This window comes from Heloderma suspectum, chromosome 17 (assembly GCF_057233095.1).
Source record: "Heloderma suspectum isolate Gila_16-S chromosome 17, 16-S_ref, whole genome shotgun sequence".
Lineage (NCBI taxonomy): Eukaryota > Metazoa > Chordata > Lepidosauria > Squamata > Helodermatidae > Heloderma > Heloderma suspectum.
The window spans coordinates 658,105-673,118 of record NC_139474.1 but is presented as its reverse complement, the minus strand read 5'-3'; the positions used below and the strand labels follow the sequence as shown (position 1 = coordinate 673,118).

The 15,014-nt window shown below is 52.3% G+C and overlaps 1 protein-coding gene across 6 annotated transcripts in view; it reads left to right on the top strand.

The window, feature by feature from the left end:
* Positions 1-1,628: 1,628 nt before the first annotated feature.
* The window catches only part of PC (pyruvate carboxylase), a 229,481-nt gene continuing 216,095 nt past the window's right edge, over positions 1,629-15,014 (top strand). For 5 of the 6 annotated variants that reach the window (XR_014786242.1, XM_084823721.1, XM_084823722.1 and 2 more), the window contains exons 1-2: positions 1,925-1,978; positions 11,642-11,735. The gene's annotated coding sequence lies outside the window, so the exon portion shown is untranslated. Of the gene's footprint in view, positions 1,774-1,924; positions 1,979-11,641; positions 11,736-15,014 lie in introns of those variants that run through there. The other variant, XM_084823725.1, reaches the window with a different exon arrangement.

Sequence of the window (15,014 nt, the reverse complement as noted above, 5' to 3'; positions counted from 1 at the left end):
TCCCACGAACCCGAGGGCTTGGTCCTGCAACATGCCAGGAGGACTCGTATGCTGCCCTGAGCTGCGGGAGATGTTGCAGGCCGAGGCTGAATGTTGAGGGAGGGGTCTGTCCCTGCACACTGAAAAGAGCCTGCCAGTTGGGTCTAGAGGCAGGAAGGGGCAGACTGCGAACCCCTCTCCTTGGAAGCAGAAGGGCATTCCTGTAGCTCCAACCAGCACGCTGTCTGTTTGGCTGGGGAGCCACTTTGACCAAGGCCCCACCATGTCCCATTGCCACGGATGTGGCTTCAAGTTCTTGACCTCCCTCTTGTGCCTCTAGCGAAGCAGGGAGCTCTTAGGACCCTACCGAGGGCCAGGTTTGGTCCAGCAGGCCACGGGTGTGACTTCTAATCTTTAGGGACTTCTTGCCCACCAGTCTTCATTAACACAACTCTCCAGCCAGACACAACCAAGAAAATGCAGTATTAACAAAATGTCCCTCCCTTCCCCCCCCCCCCCCCCAGCTTCAAACTCCTGAAAACAAGAATGGGCAATGATGACACACGGGCCAGATGGGGGGCGGGGGCTGGCCCGACGGAAGCAGAGGCTGGGCAGGGCTTGCTCTTCCCCTCAGCAGGGAGTCAGCTGGCTTTGGGCCAGGAAGGGAAAAAGGGGTTGCACAGCTGGAGTCAAAGTCACAAGGCCAGGGCTCGGGAGCCAACGCAGGGAAGGCCGGGCCTGTGGGACCTGCACGGCAGCGGCCACTGCGAGGGACACGCCCCTGGGGCCCTCCGTGGTTGGCCCCTCGCCCTCGCGGCTCTCACGGCCCCCCGAACCATGGGATTGTTCCCGCGCATCACACGGCAGAGCGAGCCTGGGCGTCCAGGGGGGTCGCGAGAGCGATTCGGGCTCCTGGCTCCCAGCTGGAGGGCGTGCGCGCGGGCCGCGTTTCGCCGGAGGGGGGCTCCGCCCCTGCCCTTCGCATCCCGAGCATGGCTCGCCCTTCGCTTCCGAAATCGAGGCCCGGGCGGAGAGCAGGGTGCGGGAGCCGCACACGCCGGCCGCTGCCTCCTCGGGCTGCTCCTCCAAGCGGCCAGCGCCGCTCTCCGGGGGCACGCTGCCGCCTGCCCCTCGACGGCGGCCTGCGTTACGCCTTGGCCCGCCCGCGGGGCTCCCCCGCCACGCATCCTCGCAACCGCCCGAGGGAGGCCGGCGCCGCCGGGCGCCAGGCCACCCAGGCAGCCGAGCAGGGCTCCGGCCCCGGCCGCCCCGCGCTTGCGCCCACCCGGGCGGCGCGCAGCGGCTTCGCTTTCCCGGCACCTCGCGCGGAAGCGGCCTGCTGCTCCCGGCGGGCGGGCGGGCGGGGGACCCCCCAGCGGGCGCCAGGGCGGCGCGACGCCTGCGCGCCTCCGCGGCGGCCCCGGGGGCGGCGGGGGCGCCGCTTGCGCCGCGGCACTGCGGCGGAGGGCCGGCAGGCGGCAGCGGCGCCCTGGCTCCGCGGACTGCGGCGCCGCGGCCGGAACAGCCCGGCTGGGAGGCGGCGCTCCGCCCCTCTCCCCAGGAGCCAGTCAGCGGCCCGGGGGCGCTCGGCCCCTTGCGCCAGCGCGCTCCGCCCCGCAGGAGGGGGCGGGGAGAATCGGCCAATGGGGAGGCGCGTGGGAGCGGCGGGCCTCAGAGCCCGCCTCACGCGCCCCCCGGCGGCGGGCGCCTCCCGCCCCCTTCCAGCGGGAGCAGGCGGGCGCCGGCGGGGTGGGCCGGGCGCGAGGCGCGAAGGCGCCAGGCTTGAAACCGAGCGTGAGTGACGGGGGAGGCGGGGCGGCAAACGCAGGCGTCTCCGGCGCCAGCCAACGCGAAGCCAGGGAGCGGTCGCCGCAGCCAATCGCGAGGGAGGCGGGCGGGGCTGCGGGCAGCCGAGCGAGGAAGCAGGCGCCTCGCGGCCGGCCCAGGGGGACGGGCAGCGGCGCCGAGGGCGGCGGACGGCGCGGAGCCTCGGCCGGCGGTGAGTAGCGGGGCAGCCGCGGCGGGCTGGCGGCACGTGACGTCGTCCGCGCGTCGCCACGTCGCGCGCGCCCCGCCCGCGTTCCTCCATGAGGTCCCTCGCCTTGCTCTGCCCGGCTCGTTCCCCCTTCCCTTGCCTTGTCCTCGGGCGCCTTCTGCCGCTCGCGGAGGCGCCCGGGACGCCCGCCGCGCTGGTGCAGTGCCCCCAAGCCTCTGCCCCCGTCCCCGCGCGGGTGATTTCTGGCCTCCCGCCCGCCCCGCATCTGCAAGAGGAGCTGCCGTGCTGGGTCAGGCCGAAGCCCTGCCTGTTCTCGCGTCCTGCTCATTTCGTGGTTTGCCCTTACTTGTGCCGTGGCCTTCAGGGAGCAAAGCCCCCCAGGGGGTGGCCAGTCACCTCCGAACATGTTCCTGAAGCCACGGTACGCGCGTCAACAGGCAACAGGTCGTCGGGATCCTTCCCACGGGGCTGTTGGTGGTGGATGGTCCAGCCGGATCAGGCCCCGGCCTCCCTCGCCTGCGTCCTCACTCCTGGAAGGGGCTCTTGCATTAGAAGCGAGGGAGAGAAACGTTTCCCTTCCCGTTTTCTCCACGCCTTGCGTTATTCTGTCGGAGCGTTTTCATATGTCCCCTCACTCCCCTTCTTTCTAAGCTGAACAGCCCCAGATGTTGCAAGCTTTCACAGCAGCCACACACAGGTCAACATTTTCATCTAGATATGCACCACAGCTACAAGGTCTCTTTCTCGGTCAGTCGCCACTAGCTCAGGCCTCCTCACTTCAGGGTTTTTTTGCTCCAAGGATGCACCACTTTACACTTTGATTGACCTGCATTTGCCATGTTATTGCCCACTGATCCGGATTTGGATCAGGGGTCAATCCCTTTTTGGTTTTACCATCCTGATTAATTTGGGGTCATCAGCTCACTCCTCATTGCTCACCCCTCACTCTGCTTCATTTGTGAGCAAGTTAAACAGCACAGGCCCAGTACAGATCCTTGGGGGACCCTGCTTCTGACAACCTTCCACTGCAAGGACTGCCCATTTATTCCTACTTCCAGTTATCAATCTATGCTCAGCCTTTGATGAGGAACTATTGACTTTGCCAAAAGCACCCACTTGGCTCCTCCCACTAGCATGACTGGGTAAACTAACCAAGAATTGGGAGCTTTAGTATGTCATCCAAACCCTGGATTCAGGCGTATTGCTCCCTTTACAAGTCAGGATCACAAACCAGGGTTTGTTCTTGCTTTATGAACACTGGTTTGTATGGGAGCAACAAGCCAGGGGCCTGGGTTTGGATGGCATGCTAAGCTTCCAATTCCTGGTTAGTTTACCCAGTCATGCTTAGAGATGTGAGGAGACTAGTGGTTGCAGACAGGGTGCATTCACCAAGACACAGCTTGTTCCAGATTCTCTAGAATTCTGGCTTATGTTGCATGTGAATGCAGCCATTGTCTAGTAGATCACCTGTATCTGTATGCTTATTGTTACCCTTGAAGAAATCTAAAAGGTTAATGGGACAGGACTGACTTTGGCAGAAGCCATGTTGTTTTTTCTTCAGCAAGTCTTGTGCTGTCATATGCTTGCGAATTTTATCATTAATAACCATTCTTTATGTACGTGTCTCACCAGGTGGCCTATGATGGGCTTGGTCAGCCTGGGAGTGCAAGAGCAGGGGCGTTTTTGAGCAGGTTGCAGGCCATAAGAAAACAGATGGGGAGTGAGGGTGCCTCTGGCTTGGTAGATCACTGATTGTGCATCCAGCTGAAGGCTTCCTTTGCGTTTTCACCTGAAATCAGAGCGCTTTTGTTGTTTGTAAATTGTTGAATTACAAAAGCCCCATGAATACAATGTTAATGTTGTTTGCCACCTTGCCTGCATGGAGAGGTGGGATTGAACAGCTCTAGATGGCAACCACACACTTGCCTGCTGCTTGCTTCTGTCTGAATTTTGGCTGCCATTGCATAGAGCTGGCTGGCTGGCCTTGCTAAGGTTATCCTTACCAATTTGCTTCTGGCGTTGGTCATTTTTTCCACCTTGCACCCAGTTTTGGCCAGGCTCCCCTTCTTCCAACTGGACAGGGAGGTGTCCTTGTGGGGGACATCCTTCCAGCCTCTGTTTCATCAGGAATGTGCTGTCCAAGTGTAGTAGAACTAGTTTTTTGAGCAAGCTGTTGGCGCAGCCAGACTTCCCTCAAGTCTGTGCATGAAGAGCAACCTGACAGGAAGGGCTTTGAGATGTTCCTTCCCTTCTTGGCTTGCAAGCAAAAGCTTGTGAGAAAAAGGTGCCTCCAGGAACAGTTTGAGATCGTGTGTGTGTGCAGTCTTCCGTTCCACCTGAACATTGGCGCGACAGCGTGTGTTCTGGGTCTCTGCACTCGCATTCAACTGACTGCGTGGTTCAACAGTTTGAGAGCTGTGGTGCTCTACTCCCCATCTGGTTGTGGAGGTGGGTCTGAAAGCGTCGGCTTCAGGGTCTGCTGAAGGAGGTGAAGCTAGAGTGGGGAGCAAGTGCTCAGGCTCTGGCATGATGCTCTGAAAGGTTGCTGGCAATCTGCTTGTTGGGGGGTATCCCCCATGGATCACACTTGTTCTTCGGAGCTCCCCCTGCTTTTTTGTTGGTTGCATGGTAACTGCCAAATGGTCTCCCTCCGTTTGGCAGTTTGCTGGGGCTTGTGTGCTGCATCTAGCAGCCATTAACCATCAACTGCCATTGGAGAAAACATCCTTTACCTTCTAATGCCCATTTGAAAGAACTTCTGTTATTAGCTGAACAAAAGGCTAGAGAAAAGGTTATCTCCTCCCTTGATGGCTATGACATTACCCAGTCCTTTACAAGGGTGCCTTAAAACTTAATCTCGGTGGTTTCTCTGTGAATAGTGTTTGTTTTCTCTCTCCCTTTCTGTGTATTTTTGATTGCTTATCTTTTTGTCTGCATGGGTGACCATGGGGAGCAGTGAAGGACCTTTGTGAGAGTGCTTGCCTAAGGATGTGCCTCCAGGCTGTGCCTGGCACTGGAGAAGGTCGTCAGAAAGCCTGCAGCAATCAGGAGCAGACGGCTAATAGCCCTGGGAGAAGACGACCGTCCTAAGGGGCGGTGCAGCGGGGGAGCTGCAGCCTCCTGTGATGGCTGCATGTATTCATTTGCTGCCTGCTTAACGTCCCAGGTGGCTGTGCAAGGAAGGCTCCTCCGGCTGGCGGCGACGGCTGCCTTTGGGCTGTGCTTGTGAGTTCCCAGAGTCAGCTGGCTGGTCTGTTGGAGAGAGAAAGCTGAGCTAGATGGACCTTTGGTCTCGTCCAGCAGGGATTCCTAGGTGAGGATTCCAGGCCCGGAGGCGCCTCTGAGGACCCATGTTATGTTTCTCCTCCCTTTGAATCCCTCCTCAAAACCTTTGGCTTCAGTGCCCCACTTTCACCTTGAGCCGAAAGGAGGTTTAAGCGCCTGGGCATTCGTGCGCATCCCCTCGGCTCTGGCCTGTGTCCTGTCTTTCCTTTGTCCCCCTTCATCTGATTGTAAGCTCCTTGGAGCAGGAACCTCTATCTTTTTGCTTATGTTACTCCAGGAAGTGCTGTGCACCGTGATGGTGCTATGGAAATAAATAACAATAGGAAGTTATAAATAAACAATAAATAACAATAGGAAGTTATTTACAGCATCCAGCAACAACATCTTGGCATTTAAGACTTAAGTCAGCAGCCCTGTTGCAATTCTATGTGTTTGTTCCCCATCTGCATGCTTTTGGATTGCAAGAGCTTTGGACAGCTTCCCCCTCCAGGCTTATTGCTGGAGAAGATTTTTGTTCTCTCCCCGCCCCCCAGCCTTGTGTTAAACTCCTCTTCAATGGGGTTTTGTGCAACTTTTCCAGAGAGGGGGAGGAATCGTCTCACGTGCCAGCTGACTGCTTGCCAGGATTGGCGTGGCCAGACAACTTTGAAAAGGTGCACGTGATGTATGTTAAAGCAGGAAAGTATGTGTGTGTATAGTGAAAGCCTGGTGTTAAGGTGGGATCAGCCTTGCAGCTCTGTAGGGGACCCTCTTGAAAGAAGACGGGGAATGGCAGTGCAGCATTGTTGCGGAGACAGGCCAAGGTCCAAGTCAAATCAGCCAAGGAAGGATTGGAGAAGGGGATCTGCACAGAGTTTAGTTCTGGTCTATAGCTGAGAGTAAGTCTGAGGCCTTGGGTGTGAGAGAACCCCGGTTCTGATTCCCTGTGTGGGCAGGGCAATCAGACTCTCTTTCGGGTGGCCGTGCTTATTGCAACGTCAGGAGGGTCTTGCTGGATCATTTCAGAGCTCCACCCAGCCTAGCACCCTGGTTCAGCAGCTAGCCAGCCAGCCAGGTGCTCCTGGGAAGCAGGGAGACAACAGCCTCCCTGGTCATTTGGCATCCAGAGGTAGACCACCTCTGAATGGGGAGGCTCCATAGCCACACCTGGTAGTCGAAAATGCCATAATCCTGCATTGTGTGGAGAAGAATTTATTTGTTTGTCCTGCATGTGCTGTCTCTCAATTTCACTGGGGTGACCCAAATTCTAGCCTTGCGAGAGCAAGGAGAAAGCTCTCTCCGCTCCCTCCGCAGCAGGCACGAAAGGAAAGGAAACGCCCAGCAGTGGAGCATTCTCTGGCATGTGAGTGATGCAGGCAGCTGTGTATCTACAAACCCCTTCTAGCAGTTTTCACCTCCATTAGGAACAGGTCATTTGCAAAGTTAACGGGTCAGGCCACCCCTAAAATACTGTGCATTACAACAGGGATAGCTCACAACAATACTGTTGCTTGGATCATCCATTCCCTCCTGCCCCTGTCCCCAATTGCAGCTGGAACAGAGAACCCTGTGTGTGTGAGTGTGAGAGAGGGAGAGAGGTGGGGGTGGCAGATGACATCATGGTTCCTGCTGATAAAAAGGGCCACGGTACACTGGGGCAAAGTGCTTCTGGCAGTCATTGCATGTGTGTTGTCCCCCTGCCCCTGGCTCAGGGGCTGTCCACTGAGTCCAGTGTTAGCTTAAGCTTGGATGTTGCCTGGCAAGCTATCTTGGAGTTGGGTTGGGCCCTTGCACCTGTGATGGAAGCGCTCTGAGCTGCTTGGGGGTTTCTTTCTCATCCCAGGATTGCAGCCTGAGGCGTTCATTTATTAGAATGTTAATTGATGGTTGTGAAACTGAGTTATGAGGAAATACCAGTTGTGAGGAGATAAGAGACCAATACTGTGGAAAGGATTGAACTGCATACCAGCTCAAGTCTCTTGCGGGAGCTGCCAGATTCTGTTCACTCAAGGTTTCTCTCTGGTATTGCTCCTTGGTCAAATCTACAGCAATTCCCTTTTTGTTGTTGGAAAACAAAAACAAGTATATAACTGGAAAGGTGGCTTCTTTATGTCAAAAACTCTTCTTGGAGCATGTGGTGGCTTGGTTGAATGATAAATGTATTTAAATTAACTTAATTGATTAGAACTGTAGCAAAGAAGGTGGTTAATAGATGTGAAACAGAGAGCGAATGTCCCCTGATTCCTCGAAGGGAGAGGAGCCCCGAGCCCTTGCCTTGCTGTCGGAGGACTCCCCCTTTAAAAGTCAGCTACCACCTGCATAAGGGCATTCTTGGCTCCTTGGAACAGTTGACCATCCTTGGTGGTGGTCCCCTGGGACAGGAGGGTGGATTAAGTCAATTTAATAGACTTAATATAATTGGTGGGATGGCAGGGGCTGCACCATGGCTGCGAGAAGTAGGGTTGGGGGAGCAAACCAGATAACTTGACCCTTTCACTTTTACCCTTCCTTCATCTAATAGCTTGCATGGCAGTGGGTGTTTGGAACTAGTGCTGGGCAGAGTAATCGGACAAGGGTCAGTAAACTGGGACTCAATCCAGACAAGACAGAGGTATTGTTTGAGTGTGGTTCATCTGCCGGGATGAATGGTGCTAATCCTGTTTTGGCGGGGGTTGCGCCCCCTCTAAAGCAGGCATGGGGAACCTCTGGCGTGTGGGCTGGATCCCTCTCCAGCCTGCCAGCTTCTTCCCTGGACCCTGCCCTGCAGCCTTTCTCTGCATCCAGCAGGGAAAAGCTCTACTCTGTGATCAGCTGCTGACATATAGTGATGCAGTCTCACTGGCTAATGTGTTTTCTTGAGCCATTGCAAATGTCAAGTTTGGCTTGGACAGGAGGTGTCATTGTAGTGCTTCATCATAAACCCCACAAATCCCTCAACATATCCCATAGAAAATCCCCAAAGTTGCAGTATTGAGAAAGATGGTGCAGTTCTGCAATATCCGTGGCAATGCCCTCTCCAGGTTGCTGCATTCGTTTGTGAAATTTAAATCTCTGCACGATAACGGACGCATTTGGTGAGAAATGTATCTCCCAATAATCCTAAAAGCTCATCCAATGTCTTAGCTTTGGGTGAGGCAGGAGCAGCGAGGGATCTTATCATGGCAAATGTCTGTGGCTCACAAACAGCTATGAGCACAGCTCGCTTTTCTTCAGCACTGGCTGTCTTATTTGCTTCTGGATAGAATGAAAGCCATTCTGCAAAGAATCCCAGGAAGCTGCTTGACTAACATCAAACTCTTCGATATGTCCAAGAGCAGCCATTTTGATTTTAATTCTCTTAAAAAACACACACACAGGAGTTGCTCAAGTTCTTAAGTGGGTCTCCCTGACGGCTTTCCGTTTAGCTGTATTCATTGGATTCACAGCTTTGCTGCCAGTATAGCTCTCAGAATCATAGAATAGCAGGGTTGGAAGGGGCCTACAAGCCCATCGAGTCCAGCCCCTTGCTCAGTGCAGGAATCCAAGTCAGAGCATCCCCGATGGGTGGCTGTCCAGCCTCCTCTTGAACGCCTCCAGTGTGGGAGAGCCCACCGCCTCCCTAGGGAATGGGTTCCATTGCCATATTGCTCTGACCGTCGGGAAGTTTCTCCTGCTGTTCAGCTGGAATCCAGCTTCGTGTAACTGGAGCCCATTCTTCCGTGTCCTGCACTCTGGGATGATGGAGAAGAGGTATTGAGGGTATCTGCGACAGCCTTCCAAGTCCTTGACGAGTGCTATCCTGTCTCCCCCCAGTTGTCTCTTCTCAGGGCTAAACAGGCCCAGCTCCTTCAGCCTCTCCTCGCAGGGCTTCGTTTCCAGTCCCTCAGTCATCTCCGTTGCCCTCCTCTGAACCCTCTCCGGCTTGTCTGCGTCCTTCTGGATCCCAGCCTCGTCGCCACAAATGGTTGTAGAGGTGGCGGGGATGACTGCAAGGCTCAGCAGGCCTCCAGCGCAGCGGTCCTTTATTTATCACACACAAGACGGCCGACCTTAGCAGAAGCTCCACCCACCGCTGCGCCTCCCAACTCTATGGGAGCTGCCAAGGTTCAAAACAGTGACCAAGCCACAGCCCCCCTTCCCCCGATCCATAACACTCACTGTCCCGGGAAGCACAGGTGGCCTCAGTGGTCCTGGGAGGCCTCTCCCAGCTGTGCCCGAGAGGCTGGCGACGGCCCTCCCTGGACGGAGAGAGCCGTGCTCTGGTCACCCCCCTTTGCATTGTGGTGATGCGTTGCGCGTGTGGCTGCCTTTGAAAATGGTCCAAAAACATATTTATTGACCCAACATGTTTCAAGCCGTTTTGCAGGGTCCTTCATCATGCAGGTTGTAAGTAATGAAGTTTCCCAGGTAAGGCTGGAGCGCCCACGCAATCTTCTGAAGCTAGAACCAGCTAGAATGCTGGTCGGGTCTGGCTGAGGGGATCACATTATGCTGGTACTTTGCCATCTGCGCTGGCTGCCAGTCCATTTCCAGGCCCAGTTCAAAGTGATGGTTTAAACCTTTAAACAGCTTCCAGCTAGATAATTTGAAGGAGCGTCTCCTCCCATATTTACCTACCCAGACCCTAAGCTCATTGTCTGAGGCCCACCTGCAGTTACCCTTGCCAGATGAGGTGAGGCCTTTCTTAAGTGCCGTGCAGGGGCAATTTACTGTGTGTGTGTGTGTGGGGGGGGATGGTAGCTCTGATGGGCAGGGTCAGACTCCCCCCCCATGTGTTGTGCCCCTCAAAATCCCCCCTTCACTCCACACAGCAACTACGCTTCGAAAAAACCCTTCCATTGGTTCCAATTGAAACTTCTTTTCTAAGCTTAATTTCATGGGATGGGAACAATTTTCCTCCAAGAAGGAAAGAGAGAGGGAGAGAAAGGAGGATATATATATATATATATATATAGAGAGAGAGAGACAGACAGACAGAGTGGCAGCAGGGATGAGTGAGCAAGAAAGAGAGAGAGAGAAAAGTTTTTTTTTCTCTTCTGAAAAGGTTAAGCAACCTGGGCAGGGTGTCCTTCTCAAGTGCCCTGACTGTGTATTAGATTCTGGTCTTGTGTGTGCGCGCACACTGTATGGCTTCTCCTGGTCTTTGTGTGTCTCCCTGCCCTGGGTTGTGGTACATAGTGACCTGGTTTGCACATAATGCTAACCCACTGTTTATGTTATCCATGGGTTGTTGAATGCTGGGTTGTTGTGCTGTGCAAACGTAAGTGTTCTAACAAACCATGTTTGGTAATCACTAACAACCCAGAAAGAGACCTGGTTTGCATGTAACAACCCAGAAATTGGGTTGGTTAAACAATTGGTTAACTGGTTAAATTGGTTAAACAACCCAGAAATTGGCATGGCCTTGTGGGAGCAAGCAAGCACGCTGCCTCCCACCCACTCGACACTTCTACTTTCCAAAACAACCCAGGAACGCCCTATTCCTGGGTTGCTGTCATGATGTGTGAACCTGGCACTCTGAATTGTTTAGTGTTAAACAACTCAGAGTTTGAATCCATGGTTTGTTGTTGGGTTCATACTCTGGGGTTTTTAACAGGGTGTTCCTGCGTGGTTTCAGAACGTTTTCGAAATGTCATGGTTTTATTGGCATTCTGTGTGTGTGTGTGTGTGTGTGTGTGTATTTAATACCGTATTTCATTCTTTTTTCCCCTTCTTTATCTCTTGTTCACTGCTCCGAAATCTGTTCAGATGTAGAAGGGTATACAAATGTTATAAATAAATAAGTAAAGTGGAATTGGGCAAGCGGGTCACAAACAATCCATAGCTTGTTAACGAAACAGGCCAGGGAATCCATGGTTTGTTGTTGAGTTGAGAACTCTGGGTTGTTTGGAGCATGGGTTGGCATTACATGGGCTGATTAGACCATGCGTGGGAATCAGCCCCCAGGCCGAAAAAGTTCACCACCCCTGGTTTAAGGATGCTTCTTCTGTTCCGAGGACGTTCTCAGCCCTGCTCCATCGGGTCCTCTGGCAGTTACTGGGGGATGCTGCCGGGGATTGAACCTGGGACCCTTCTGCATACGAAGTGGGGGCTCTGACACAGAGCTGTCCCCCACTATCAGGAGTACACCACAAAGACGAGCACTTCTCTCAAAGTAGTTTTGGCTCTTCAAAATAGCAGCTGAAGTAACTCGGCTGCAAACTTTATTTGCCCATGTTTGAGTCTCTGTTGAGACATCCAGAATCCTGCCTTACTAATTTCATCTGAGTGGCTCATGGCTCACCGGGGACTTGCAGAAAACGGAGAAAACTTTGTGGCTGTTGCTAAATGCTCCAGGAGAATTTATGTAGGCATATTCTTTTTAAAAATGACTCAGCCACATTGAAGGGTGTCCTTGTAATTTCTTCTTCCTCATCTCCATAGGTCTTCGCTCCTTCGAAACTGGAACATTGGGCTGGCGTGTGAAGAACATCAGGAGCTGGACCAAATGCACTAGAGGGAGGCGATTGCCTTGAAGGTACATCTCCTTCTCTGCCTCCTCTCGCTGACACAGTGGTGTGTGTGGGCTGGTCTGATGACCTCCTGAGTTCCATTATGGGCTGTGTATGTTTGGATACAAATGTCAGTGTTTAGTCCTCCTCAATTGTAAGAGGGGCTGCAGGGGCAGAAGTAACTTTTTTCTCTTAAACTGTTGTAGACTTTTAGAAGCAGGCACATCATTTTGAGAGAGAGAAAAGTAACAGCCTGGCAAAGCTGTGATAATGTCTTATTTTGTGGAATGGCAGGTTTTAAGCTTCTCTGAGGGGATCTGATGTGGGATGTACCTGGGAATTCGGGATGCCCATTCTGAACATGGCAGTGAACTCCAATTAACAGACCTGCCAATTGGCACAAGGGGCTGTGGTGTGTGCATAGATCTTCTCCAGGCCCACACACAAGTTTCTTCAAAATAGGGGAATTTATTAAACACACACCAAGAATTTGCAATGTACACTCATTAATTGGGGAAATTAGTTGGTAGAACGCACATTGCAGAAATCAAAATATTGGCGGAAAACAAGCAAAACTTACAAAGCGGTAAACGTATTCCAAGTTCCTGCACCAGCTTCAAGTTATGGGGAAACTTCCTTAGTTATCTTGGTGGCTGAACTGAGGGCTGCGCCGCATGAGCTAGGCCAAGGGCGTGCGTGTGACGGTTGGGCTGGGCTTCTGCGCAGAAGGGCATTGTGGAGGTTGGGGCTGGGCAAATAGGGAGCCCCAAAGTTATTGGGAGAAGAAAAGAAAAGTTTGGGGTGATCTTGCAAGAGTGGAGAGGAGAGAGGATTTCACAGAGGTTTGTCCCAGCAGTGGATGATGCGATGGGACTAACCCTGGCACATAGTTGCTATAACAAAAGGGGATGGCAAGATGGGGTTGCCCAACTAAAACACACATACACATGTTTCCAGCACCTCGAACACAATCCCTTCCTGTCTGTTGTTATTGATAAAAAGACAGAAAAATTCTCCAAGATAAAGCCAGAAAAATGACTTATTGCCAAGGCAAAGCCTCAGGAGTTTGGCATAGCTCCAAGTAGCTTAAATAATAAAGGGTCAGGATGGATGCCTGACTTAGGGTTTGGCTGCAGTTCTTCCCCCTAGTTGGCCAGGGGAAGGTTACACAAAATGGCTGGACTCTCACCCCAATATTGTCAAAAATTAGACAAAATTGCACACACACATACATATACATCATAGAAAAGCAGGTGCAGAGTTAGGAGGTTTATCATTAATTAATTAATTAATTAAAAAAAATTCTTGGCCGCCTTTCAGGGCAGAAGCCCTCCCAAGGCGGCTCACAGCAATAAAACACATAAAAACAGTTAAAATATTAAAAGTGATAAAACATAAACACAATGGAATAGCAAGAAAAGCAACAATAAAACAAAAAACAACAAGATTAGGCTTTGTCAATGAAAGACCTCCTGAAAATAGGATAGAGTTGCAGAAGATTCCTCTCTTTGGGTTTGAGTGACCCATTCCCAAAGCTGACGCTTGGGGCCTGTTGAAACTCTTAGGGTCACATAGGAAAAAATAGGTCCATTTAAAAAGGAGGTTGCAGTGGGGCTGTGTCTTGGCAAGGTGAGAACTGAGGTGGCCAGACCGCGGGGAGACTGGGCAAAAGGGTGGTGGAACACCATGTGTTGTGATGTTTCTGTGGGTTCGTGTAGGCCAAAGGAGGCAGCAGGGCCTGTCTGGGTGATTTGTGGCCCTGAGTAGCCACGGAACTCCAAGATTTGCCATGCTCCAAAAGGAGGGTTGGAATTCTGCCATGAGGGAGGGACACCAGGAGACCAAGGTGGTTTCAGTAGCATGGTCCCAGTACATTACTGGTCCAACAGCCACAAATCAAGTAAACCAGCATACTGAGCAGGTTCACGCAATCGTGGTTACTGCCTAATTAGTATAATTACACTAACCGGGTGCAGGCTGTTGTGACGTCCGAACCTGGCAAGGTTGGGTGTCTGTGGAGCGGTTTACAAACCACCCAGCAACCCTAGAATAAGCCATGGGTTTCAGGGTGGTTTGGAAACCACCCCAGTCATCTACCCTCTCTGGGTTCAGATGTCATGACAACTGCATGACAACCTGTGCCTGGTGAGGGTAATTATGCTAATTCGGCAGCTTGTGACCAGCTGGCTTATTTTCCCTCCATGATCATGCCTTCTTAAACTTTTCCAACAAAAGTTTGAAAGGCACAAAGGATGTCACAGCCAACATAACACAGCCACAAAGAGGCTATGGAAAGATTCCCAGGTGGTGTCAATAGTGGTTCTGGGCTGCAAACAACAGGACTGGGACAACTCTTGGCCAGAGCCATCACGAATGAAAAAGGGCGATTTGGGATGGGCGGCAGGGTGCTGAGCTTACAGTGATTCAGAATTGTGATCTTAGTTGGGGAATTCCTAGTCTTACAGCTGGGCTGGTAATTTAATCATGCTTGGGAAATCACTTCAGAGCCGGCATACGCATTCACCTCTTGTATTTTAGCCTAAAGAAATTGGATTATGGTCTGTATAAAATGAGTCTAACATTTCTTTGTTTCTTGTTTGATTTACTAACTTGGGAGAAGTCAGAAAACAGTCTTTGAAAACGAATGTCAGAAAAAATATATAAAGGCTTTTTCTGTGGGGTATAATATATCTGTACACATCAACCAGGTCCAACCGTTTCATTGCTTGTTTTGCCTCTAAAAGGAAAGTCCCTGACTTGGTTGATCAGATCTGTCAGTTTTCCCATTCATAACCCCATTATAATCCCCAGCTAGAATTATTTCCCGCTCTCTGGTTCTCCTAGAGTTTTCAAACAGGTTTTTATAAAAACAGGCTTTACTGATGTTAGGAACATAAATATTTGCAGTAGCTAACTTTTCTTCTGCTAGTGACCCTCCTAGAAAGAGAGATCATCTCACATTTCTGGAGCTCCTCTTAGTTCCGATATAAAAATTCCCATTTTATTTATAAGTAGCTACTCCCTTTGCCTTAGAGGCAACATATCCAGGACCCAAGTTCCCGCAGTGCACGAAGTATTCACGGCTTTTGCTTACTGGCTTTTCTTCCGCCACCAGCACCGTTGCCTTCACTCAGTTCCTTCAGCTGTGCTTGCCTCCCCTGCGTCTGATGCTCCTAAGGTGGAAAGAGGCTCCTGCCCCCCTGTGCCTGGGCTTCCTGGAGGGATCTGGCTGGCCACTGCTGGCAACAAGATGCTGGCTGGACCCACTTTGGTCTGATCCAGCGCGACTTGTCCATGTTCTGATG